The sequence below is a fragment of the Choloepus didactylus genome, chromosome 17 (assembly GCF_015220235.1).
Source record: "Choloepus didactylus isolate mChoDid1 chromosome 17, mChoDid1.pri, whole genome shotgun sequence".
Taxonomy (NCBI): Eukaryota; Metazoa; Chordata; class Mammalia; order Pilosa; family Megalonychidae; genus Choloepus; species Choloepus didactylus.
This window is the reverse complement of record NC_051323.1, coordinates 18,842,554-18,852,431: the sequence shown is the minus strand read 5'-3', so window position 1 is coordinate 18,852,431 and position 9,878 is coordinate 18,842,554. Positions and strand designations below refer to the sequence as shown.

Sequence of the window (9,878 nt, the reverse complement as noted above, 5' to 3'; positions counted from 1 at the left end):
CGACTACACCAGAGAGGAGGAGGTCTGGGCTGCTTCTGTGGACTATTTCATGGAGTTCTTTTCTCTATCCGAGGGCCATCCTGTAATGCCTTTAAGCTCAGGAGCCTCCTAGAGATGGAGAAGGGCCTGGTTTAAACAGCAAACCTCCCGGCTGGCGCCTGGATTGGTGGCGAATGCAACCAGTGCTGCCATCCAGTGGTCATATCTGCGAGTGACATCTCTTCCTGTTCCTTGGGGGACTTGAAATGGGTCCCGAGGGCTTGAATCAGTCCTTTCCAAGAGGGCATAGGTGCCCCATTAGTTTAGGCAGCATTTTCCTAATGGAAGTTTGGACCTCATTAATGCTCATGAAATCTAGAAGTCACAACCAGTATTTTTTAAGGGAGAACTAGAAAAGAATAGAAATCATCAGGGTGCATGATATGTACTAAAGCTAAATATTTTGTGGAAGTTTTGTTTCAAATAAACATACATGTGTGTACCAGGGTCTGATGAAACCCTTTTCTTACTGTGAGTTGAGGCCAAAATGGTTGAAAAATACTTATTCAAGAATCTAGACTCCCTGGAGTTAAGAATCTATTTTCTTCAGTTTATCCAAACTCCCACATCCTCCTCTGTGCAATTTTTTTCCTAACATAGTTATTTCTTAAAAAAAAAAAAAAAAAAAAAATCCTCACTGTATTTTTGTTTTAATTATAGAAATGATGTAATTACACATTTTCGTTGTAAAAGAGTCAAGTATTTCAGCGGTATGGAGAGTAAGATAATACTTCCCTTCTCTCTACTCCACTCCCAGGCACAGAGATCACCATGGTGAACAGTTTGGTTTGCTTCCTTCCATAGAAGTACAGATCTTTTCATACATGTGCACATCATTTTTGCATATATTAAATCTTTTCACTTTACAGTATCTTAGAGATCTTGTCGTGTCTGTACATGTAAATTTACCTCATTCTTTTTAAGAGCTGAGTGATATTCCATAGTATGAATGAACCATAACATATTTAGCCTTTCCCTGGTACGTTTCTGAACTGATTTTACAGGTTGAAGAGCAGCTCAGCTCTCTCCCCAGAACTGAAAACCTCACGTTAGAGAGAAGCCTCTTTCTCTTCCTTTCTTCTACCTTGAAGGGATGGAGACTCCATAATATAGTATGGGAGGAATGGAGGGGTTGGGGAGCAAAGCCTTGAAGGACTGAATAGAAGGGCCCAGAACCTCCTGCCCCCATCCCCGTGAGCCTCAGCCTCCCCTCAGGTCATCTCGGCTCAGAAGCATCAGAGCCCCCTCCAGGCCCGGCTCCTCTTCCCAGCCTCTCCCAGCATTGGCCAGGCCTGGATGTAGCAGCCACGGCCTGGCATGGGGAAGCCGGAAGCCGCCAGGCCTGGAAGACGTTCACTGAGGATGCTTAGCAACACTCTGAGTTAATTATTTAATTGGGTGAAACATCCATTAGGGAGGATTCTCACTTTCCAGACAGCCTGTGAGTAAACATGTCGAGAAGAGAAGAGTGAGGTGTTGGTGAAAGCTGCCACTCAGCCCTGGCTCCTCCCCTGCCCCCCACTCCCCAGCTGGGGAAGGGGACCCCATAGGCCTCTGCCCAGATGTTTTTGCAGGGTGGGTCAGCACAGGCTGTCCAGGTGGGCCTCAGGAGATGGGCTGTGTCCATGAGGAGAAGATAAGTGGACCTGGCCCCCAGCCCTGCACCCCACAACCCGGGCCCATCAGGAACGCTCAGGAAAACCATCCTCCACCAGGGCCCTCATGATAGAGGGCATTTAATTTGAGAACTGAGTTCCAGGAGTGTTGGGAGAGCTGAAAACAAGGGTCAGAGGGAGATGGAGTTTACCGGAGCCCAGGAGCTGGGGCTGCCAGGGCAGAGCGGGGCTCACAGCATAGATGCCGCTGGAAGGAGAGAGAAAAGAAATACTCTCACCTTTCCCTCCTCCCACCCCCTAGTCTCCCATTAGCGCCTCCCATTGATGGAACCCAGCAGGAAACTGGAGGACAAGGCTGTCTTTAATTTTCCAGGCTTGCCAACCAAAAGAAGGGCAGCATCCTCAGTGCCCACCACACCACATTTCCATTTTGCACTAATGCCCGCAAATTATGAAAGCCAGTCCTGCCTAGAACCAGGAAGCATGTAAAAAAAGGTCGCCATGACTCCTGGGGGCAGGGACTCCCTAGCAACCTTGTGGAAAGGGAAGTGAGTTGAGGGATGTCCAAGGCATTTCTTCTGTGGATTTCATGCCCAGCGTGCATTTCTCCACTTCACCTGCACCCAGCCTGATTCTTTATACTCGTGTAACTTCCCTGTGTCCTGTCCCCAGCCCTGCTCTATGTCCTGAATAGCAGGGCCTGAGTCTTCTGTCTGTTTAGTGCACATCAAGCCCCCGATGGCCCCCAGCTCCACAAAGGACCGTGCACACAGTAGGTACACCTCCAGGCTTGCTGATCTCCACCCAAAGGCGAGGTTGGGTGACAGATTGACGGTCCCCTAGCTGTCCTCTTCTGCAGCCTGGGCAGGGGTGGAGAAGAGAAAGAGGGGAGGAGGGTGTGTGTGTGGGGAGGGGGGGAGGACGCACATAAAACAGAAACAAATAAAGAGTTCAAATGTGAAACGATTAAAAAAATAAATCGAACGGAGTGAGATAAGGCGGTGGAGCCTCTGCCTCCTAGTTAACATTCATTGGATTGAATAATCAGGCTTCATTATCTCAAATTGTCTGCATATTTGCCCTCAAAATGCTAATTTACAGTTGGCTGGGAGCAGTCTCGGCCTATTTTGACTAAAATATTATTTCACTTTATTGAGCATTGTTCTTAGCTGTCGGGCATCTTGGTTTGCCAGGGGAAGGAGGGGAGGAAATAGAGGGGGAGAGGAAAACATTTTCCATCAAAGCTCTGCCCCGCTCAAGTCTGATTATGGGTTCCCTGTTTTGCGTAGAAATGGCATTTCTAAGCCTCCAAGTCAAAATTAGAGTCTTTATCATTTTCTTTTAGGGGATAGACAGTTTATCATTAATCTCAGGGAAGGAAATAAGAGAATATTGTTTTGTTTTGTTTTACTGAAAGGGTGAAAAATCTCGCTCATCATTTCCCCCTCCCTCCTCTGTGCAAAGGCAGCCACCTCCCACCCCGTCCTTGGCTTTCCCTGTGACCTCCAAAGGCCTGGAATTCTCTGCCTCTTGCCCTTCTCTGTCCTCCAGGCCCCAGTGACCAAATAAAGCATCCCAGGCTGCTGGCCTCAGCTCTGGAGTTTGGCTGGAGGTTCCTAAAACCTCAGCCCTGGAAGACATAGAGAGCTGGGCTCCAGTTTTGATTTTAGAATTGTGTTAGAAAGACACAGTCTTCCTGGGAGCTAAAAGTCAGTAATAGTTGTGCACCTTTGTTCACATGTGAGTACAGTGTTCCAGACAAGCTGTGGGCCACAGTGGAGTGTTCAGTCTGGGGAAGGCTGTACTGAGCCATCCACACTCTCCTGGCCCCTGACCCAGCTGCCCTTGGACAGGAGCTTGTGAAAGACCAGGCCAGGGTCACCTGTGATCTGGGTCAGTCCCATGTCAGTCCAGTTCTGTCTGTGGCTGAAGTCAAAAGGGGAAAGAACCTTAGAAGTCATTTTTTTTTCCCCTACTCTCTTAAGCAAATGAGAAAGCTGAGGACAAAAAGAAGTTGGGAGTCCAAGGTTATAAATCGTGGTGAGTTCTGCTACCATTCAGGAGGCTTCTCTCCTCCCCTCTATCAGACTTCTTTCTGCATGTCCTTTCTGGTCAGCCCTCCCTTGGCTTTTTTGTCTACTCTTTCCCATCATACCTCTCCCATGGCTGACAGATGGCCATTCTGACACTCTGTGGAGTGGAAAGTTTCTGGGATGTGGTGCCCTCTGCCCTGTCTTTGCTGAGAAGGACCAGCCAGCGTCACCAGACAATGGTCTCCAGAAGACAGTGTGCCCAGCCACCAGGCCTCCTGCTGTCCTGCTCCCGGAGCCAGCCCATCCTGGCTGGGCCTTCCCACTCCTCTGAAACCTTAGGAGGATGTCTTCTCTTGCTCAATCTCCCAGTCCTCTACCAGCACCCAAGGAAGCAGAAGATCATGGGTTCCCAGGCCAAGGTCCAGGGTTGCCATGTACAGTTGGGCAGGTTGCACACTGCATAAGCACACCTAGCCAGAGAGACAGCTGGGCTGAGATCCAGCTCCTGCTCCTTTCACCAAGTCCTGTGCCCTGGCATGGGGTTGTATCTGCCATGAAGGGTACCAGAGAAGCTAGCTCACTTCTCCCCCTCCACTTGTCCCTGAGCTCAGCCTTCTCCCAGGGCTTCTCTCCTTTTGAAGTGTCCTGAGCCTGCATGTTTGGCCTGGATTGAGACCCAGACTTGACATGCCCAAAGTGCTCCCCTCCTGGGATCTGTGTGGTGCATGGGGCTTTGCCATCTCTGCACAATAGGATTCGGGGCCTCCAGGCACTGTCCCCTGACCACCTATAGCAGCCAACGTCTGTCCCTCTCTGGGTCTCCATGCCCCAGCTTACAGCTGTCCTTCAGCTTCCTGACCTCATGAGATGCCAGACTTCCCATCCTCCCTGCATCCTCTCTAGCTAGGCCTGGGGGCAGTAGCCTCTGACCAGGCACAGGATCAATGGTGGGGGCATATCACCAGGCATTTTACACAGAAGCTTCTGGAAGGCAGCATTATGCTAGAGCGTGCAGGCGCCCCAGCCACCTATATACACACACACACATCCCTGCCAGCACTGTGCACACCCCACAGGCACCGCTTACCCTCACCCTTAGCAAAAACCACAAACACCCCGACACAGCTGAGGAGATACCACATACACACCTGCATTCAGCAGACATGCCCACCCAGCTGACACCCCCACACAAATACACACTCACCTCCAACAGATCCCATACCCAGCCTCTGCTAACATCACACACCTCCCAGACACACACACACTCCTACACAGCAGACAGCACACACACGCAGACCCCCAACTAGGCAGCGTAGGCCTGCCTGCCTGCTCACACACGCACATTCACTGCAGTTGCTGGCCACGTACCTGGAATGATATGAGAAGAGCTGAGAAGCTCCACCAACCCATACCTGCATCCTGAGGCAGAGAGCACTGTAACTTTATAAGTCATCTGATGTCACTGCTGAATGCGAGGATAGCACATGGCCTGGAAGCAGACCCCAGTTTCAGCTCCAGCTCTGTCACTGCAGAGACACATGACCTGGATCACCCACTCCTCACCTGGAGAGAAGGCCATAGGAGGACTTGTCCAAGGTCGTCAGATGGAGGTGAGGGCCCTGGGTGTCCATCCTTCGGTAAGAAGCACACATGGAGGCCCATCCGGGGCTGGGAACTGCAGGGCAGATAAGGAATTCCTGGCCAGACTTGGTCCAGGCGCTCAGGGAGTTTGGCATCTGGCTGGAGAGAGGAGCAGGGCTTACTCCCAGAGGATGTGAGAACAAACACACACCAACTGTGCAAATTAACACACTTAGGCACAGGGCCTGCGGATTAAACGGGGTTCAAAGTAAAGCAAGCACCCAGGGATGGCCACCGCAGCTGGCCATGTCTGGAGGGAAGAATTTTGGCTCAGAGGAGCGGAGGGTAGGAGCTACAAGGTCACGGTTCAATTCATCAGCTATTTATGCAGTAGTTGCTCCCCTCCCTGAAGGCTGCTCTTGGCAGTGACAGTGAGGGAAGAGGTCTCTGCCTTGTGCAGCTTCTTTACCAACAAAGAGAAGGGTGAGGGTGATGTCCCGGTGAGGTTGGGGCTGGGAGGCAAATCAATAGGGCAATGGCCGGGGCTGGGGCCACTTAGGAAGGGAAGGGCCCCTTCAGATGCAGTGAGGGCAGGCCTGGGACTACAAAGAGGCAAGGAGACTCCTAGGGCACAAAATTCAAGGAGGCCTTCACTCTTAGATGCCAACCCTGCCCTCGCATGACCCTGAGAATGAGTACCCTTAAATTTTGCACCCCAGGAGCCTTCTTGCCTCACCTTAGTCCCAGCCCTGTTGAGGGATGAGTTCCTATTTTGCTGTTGAGTCCTCTTTACCAGAAGCCAGATTTCTCTCCTATCTCTCTGCTTCTGTGTGCCGTTTCTATAGACCTCTGCTTACCCTGGTCCAGCCTCTGCCCCAGGCCTGGGCTTCCCTTCCCTCCGCCTCAGGGTGTCAGAGGAGAGCTCTGCTCCCTGGACCCCCCAGGGCCACAGCACCCAGCCTCAGCCCTGCACAGAGATGCCAAGCTTTGAACCGTGGGATTAATCCCAGGAAGGCCTGCTCAGGACTCCCTGGGCTGGGGAAGCTATTCCAGGAGTGGGGAAGGTGGCTGGGAGGTGGGAGGGAAGAAACAGAACTCACCCCAATTGGGCACAGGGAAGATGTTCCAGGGAAGATGTTCCGGGGAAGCCATCGCCCAGGCCCCAGTGGGTTTGCTTCCCAAAACCTCCTGTAGCACTCTATTTCTCTTCTCCCCTGAATTGACCTGTCCTTAACTACTTGTGGGATTTGCAATGTCTGTTTCCCTCTCGTGGAGCTTTGCTCGGCTCCTTTGCAGCTGCACCCTGTGCCTATTCGCAGTTGGCACTCGGGACTCATGCCCAGCCCGCACAGCCGTAGGTCCTCGGCACCCCTCCTTCCTCATGCTGGGGACAGCGAGTCTGGGGTCCCGCCTCCCTCAGCCCGGGTGGGCCTCGCCTCGGCTCCCCTTACAAGTTTGCAGATGGTCCTCCTCTCCGCTCCCTGTCTTTTCCCTCGTAGCCCCGATGTCCTTTCCGGGGACATCCACCACCCTCAGAATTCGACCTGGCCTGGAGAATTGTACCCGCGGCTCCCTCCCAGGCTCAGAATTGTACCGACGACTCCCCACTAATCAATGGGTCGCCGCCGCCGGGAGGAGCCGGGCCAGGGGATTAGGGGCGGAGAAGGGCAATTACCCCGGAGCCGCCGCGCCCCGGCTTTCCTCCTACGAGGGGCTCAAATGCCGCATTTCGGATGCAGCGCCGCGCTCGGCCTGTTTGCTCGGGAAGCCGGGGTCCCGGGGCAGGAAGCCAACTCGCAAGTGTATCGGAGATTAGGGCGGGCGGCGGCGGGGGCGGGCGCTGGGCAAACACGCGGCGGCCGCCTCAATCTCTCGCGCTCGATTTCGCTCGCAGCGGCACCGGCCGGGCCGTGACTCTGTCTCCGAGGAGAGGGCCCTGGACCCTAGCCCCTTACCCCGGGAGCCCTCCCCGCCCGCTCCGGGGGTGGCAAGGCGCCGGGACCCGCACGGCAGGCGGGGGCCGGGCCGGGTGGCTCCTGGGGCGGGGGTGGATTCAGAAAGAGCAGGCCCCGGGAGCGGGAGCGATGGATTGTTTTTTTCTTCCTTACAATGTTATGAATTTTGCACCTTTTCCCTAATCAACATGCACGTGGAGGACCAACTCCCGTTCAAAACAGGGATGTACAAACACCAAGATGGGAGAATGAAAGAAAGAGGGCAGGGGGCAGAGAGCGGAAGGACAGAGTGAGGAAGGAAAAGAGATTGGGGAAGGAGGAAGAGAGGGGCGAGTGGAGGACACACAGACACTCTCTGCTCTAGTCCCACCCTCCAACTCTCCTCATCGCGCCCCAAGACCTGGCTCTAACCCTCTTCTCCCCCCGCACCCCTAGTTGTCCGTCTGCGTGGTGGGCGAGGGGAAAGAGCTTCTGGTTGGGGAGGCGGAGGGAGAAAGAGTCGAAGGACCAGGTGTGAAGCCTGGAGAGTGGCGGGCCCCTCGCCTCTGTGCGCTGGGGTGCGCGGGGGAGGACGGCGCCCCCTGGTGTCCAGGGTGCCGCGCTCCTCCGCGCAGACCGTCCCAGTGAGTCCTCGGCTGCTCCGGGAAGTGAGCCTTTGACAGGCTTCCAGAGGCCCCAAGGGACGGGTCCAGATTCTTAAGCCAGATCTCCCAGGTTCCCCAGAAGTCGGAAACACAGCCCAGGACTCCCGAAGAAACTCCTCTCCTTAAGTCACACAGGACTCGCCCCAGGCCTCTGTCACATCCCCGGACAGAGCTCCTCCAGCCCTTCCCCCTCGCCCTCCATTGGTGCTCCTTCCCGGTCCCGGAGCAGTCTGAGGTTATTCCTACATCCCTGCTTTTGCTCATGCTGTGCCCCTGCCTGGGTTGCCGTCCCAGGTTTCTGGGAGGGTCCAAATTCTGCCCACCTACCAAGGTTCAGGTAAGGCCCTACCTCCTCCCCCAGGAAGCCCCCCAGGTCTTCTCCAACACAGCGTCTGTGAACCAATTCAGTATCTGATTCCATCTCAGGGTCCTCCTGGGGGTGTCCTCTACCTTCTCTCTTCTCCTTCAAAGACCAGCTATAGGTTGTGTAGAGGCTGGGAGCTTTGGCCAGGGGTACAAGTCCCCCACCTCCAGATAGATGCTGGGGCTGGAAAGGGCACCTGTGCCTGCATGGGGCCTTCTCCCCCAGGATTGGCAGTTTCTTTCCCAAGGATCTCCACCTCCACCCACCCACCCACCATGCCTCACTCCTCTGACTGGCTCCTCTGCCACCCCTCCTTGGGAAAAAAGGCTTCTTTGTTATCAGCCCTCTTCTTGGAGTTATGGAGTCCTTTCTCATGCCACTGTCACTTCTGAACTGACCAAACAAACCCCTCTCCTCTCTGTGTCTTCCCTTCCTCTTTACCGACCTCTTGGTTCCTTGGTGAGCTACTGGGATCCCAGAAATGACCGGGTCAGGCAACCGCCAGTTCCAGGAGTTGGGGGCTGCAGCCCCCACCTCAAGAGAGGTTATGGTTGTTCCATCGAGACATAGTGACCTGGCAATTCAGCAACACCAGCTGACATTTCAGATAAGCCTCTCTCCTCCTCCCAGGAATTGCACATTTAGGAATCTCTCCTAAAGAAATACTTTTAGAGAGCCCAGTGCAAATAAGGATGCTGGGGGTGGGTGGGTGGGTGGGGGAAAATGAGGGTGGTGGTGAATAGGGCTCCATCACTTACAGAAACACACTATACAACCATTTTTAAAAACAAGGTGGAGCTATGCATACTGACACAGTGAAGTATCCAAAATATATTGAGTTAAAAGCAAGTTAAAGTTTTTCAGTTTGATTCAATTTCTGTAAAAATCATAATAATGATATGTTAGTGTAAGTACGGTATAGAAATATATATGAATAATATTACTCACGGTAGTTATTATGTTTGAGATTTGAGGGGCTTTCACTTTCTTTAGGTATTTTATTTTTATGCAACATGTATATATTAGTTTTGGAATTAGAAAAGAAAAATAATTCTGGGAGTCCATATTGTCAGGACAAAAGGGCCTTTGTCGGTCTGGGAGCAGGAAGAGGGGTCACCGCCCCCCGCCCCCACCTCGGCATCTCCCAGCTGTGACCACAGGGGCCCGAGGGACAGGAGGGGAACTAGATGAAAAGTGGGGTCTCTGCCGTTCTCATCTCCTTGCAGGCGATCTCCTGCGATTGACTCCACTCTCTTCCTCCCGGAGGGTGCGGGTGGGGGAGCAGGTCTGCTGCCTGTTTCTCCACCGCAGTTGGGAAGCATTGACTCCATCTGCCGGAGAGCAGCCGGCCCCAGCGCCAGACACAGCGTCCCTGGCCCCCTCATCTTCCGCCCTCGGGGCACAGCGTCCCACCTCTTTTCCCCGACGCCTACTTCTTGTCTAGTAGCTTCTGAGAGTCTGTAGACCAAGCTGGCCTAACTTCTAGGCTCCTATGTTAGGATCCTCTACCTCCTTGCACAGTCCCCGCCCGCACCCTCGACCGGGCTGCTGAGACCCGGGGTACTGTCTGCGTCCGCAGTGGGGAGTGTTGGGTTCACGCATGGCACGGTCTGCGCGCGCCCCCTGCTGCCCGCGGTGAGAAACAG

The 9,878-nt window shown here is 53.8% G+C and overlaps 1 long non-coding RNA gene across 1 annotated transcript; it reads right to left on the bottom strand.

Moving 5' to 3' along the window:
* Window positions 1–1,853: 1,853 nt before the first annotated feature.
* Window positions 1,854–6,833, bottom strand: LOC119512717. The gene is made up of 3 exons (XR_005212448.1): window positions 6,370–6,833; window positions 5,057–5,428; window positions 1,854–1,902 (listed from the first exon to the last, which is right to left on the bottom strand). It is a non-coding gene; the product is annotated as an uncharacterized LOC119512717 (long non-coding RNA).
* Between the last annotated feature and the right edge of the window lie 3,045 nt (window positions 6,834–9,878).